This window comes from Cryptotermes secundus, unplaced genomic scaffold (assembly GCF_002891405.2).
Source record: "Cryptotermes secundus unplaced genomic scaffold, Csec_1.0 scaffold535, whole genome shotgun sequence".
Classification (NCBI taxonomy): Eukaryota; Metazoa; Arthropoda; class Insecta; order Blattodea; family Kalotermitidae; genus Cryptotermes; species Cryptotermes secundus.
Window position 1 is genome coordinate 432,577 of NW_019723909.1, and position 1,361 is coordinate 433,937.

Below are 1,361 nucleotides of genomic sequence, written 5' to 3' on the forward strand. Positions count from 1 at the left end.
CGTGTGCAACATAATCTACATACCAGACACATATCAACGATGTAGATGTTGATAATATGAAGAACGTGACATTGTGTTTTTAAATGTTAAGTTTTAGACTGGGTTCAGTGTGGCAGCAACGTTAAGAGTATACACCTGATGATGGCCGATAGAGGCCGAAACATGTAGTGTAGAAAGAACAAGATCAAAGACATATAAATGTATATTGTTTGCACTTAGGACGGAGTTTGTATCATTTATCGTGTAGAGTGCAACAGGATGCTTAAATATAATAAAGTAATTGTAGTTACGACCTGTAGGTTGTAAATAAAACCAATTAACAATCCAAAGTCGGTCTCCAGTCACCCAAACACGTTACAGTATGAAAAGCCCCAGGATCGCTTTTATCATGATATTTTACATTCAGTGCATTCATGAAGTAGGAATTTATGTGCTATTTTTGTCAGGTGGTTTAAATGTTAAAAATAAATTCGCTGCATGGAAAGCATGGATCAAAATATGTGTGACGTCAATATCATGTCTCTTCCAGGCTCCTGAAATTGTGAACATCACCAAATTTGTCTCCAGTGGGTCAGTAAGTCTGGCTTCTCTTGTTATATACATTGAGATAGTACAATACGAGGGCAGTGACTTGCATCTAGTCAGTCAGTTTAACAAACCCCATATTCCCACCAGACTAAAGCAAAGCTTGTCTTCTTCAAAGAAGTGTATTTTGAATTGTGTGCTTTTTAGTTTATACATATATTAATTAGTACTAAATAAATAACACCAGGGATCTGAGTTAGTAATTATTAATGGAAGTTTTTATTTTGGAGACCTCTGATCCCCCTCACTCAGAAACTTTTTTAAAATGTATAAATTTTATGTCACATGATGTACACATGCTGTGCGCAGCGAAACACCTGTTTGGTGTAGCTGATGCAGCAGAAGGGCTGACAAGTACAAGGCAATGCCGAGCCGCGTGGAAAGAATGGACTATGAAATAACAGTACTGAATTTGGTGAATATGAAATGTGAAACCAGAAAGGAGACGGATGGAACAGCAGTGAGACTCTGATCGTGACCTAGAAGCCTGTGACTTAACACATGGAAAAGAAAAGAAAAGGTTACTGACTTGAGTCTTGATCAGAAATATTCAGAGTAAAATTGGTAACCTACACAGTGTGAAAGTAAAGTTCCCGAACTGACTCTTTTACAATACTACTATTAACGCCATTTATCGGGGATGAACGGGAATAACTATAGAGAACGTATATATATGAATGTATATTGTGGCGTATTTGCTCTATGCAGGAAATGTTGAGCCACGTCACATCCCCACTCATCCCGTACTATGCAACGCTTGTCCTGTATTAAAAAAA

At 37.5% G+C, this 1,361-nt stretch overlaps 1 long non-coding RNA gene across 1 annotated transcript in view; it reads left to right on the top strand.

The window, feature by feature from the left end:
• LOC117282130 overlaps window positions 1–778 on the top strand; it is a 3,690-nt gene extending 2,912 nt beyond the window's left edge. The window contains exon 2 of the long non-coding RNA XR_004512761.1: window positions 530–778. This is a non-coding gene — a long non-coding RNA (uncharacterized LOC117282130). The remainder of the gene's footprint in view (window positions 1–529) is intronic.
• Window positions 779–1,361: the final 583 nt, after the last annotated feature.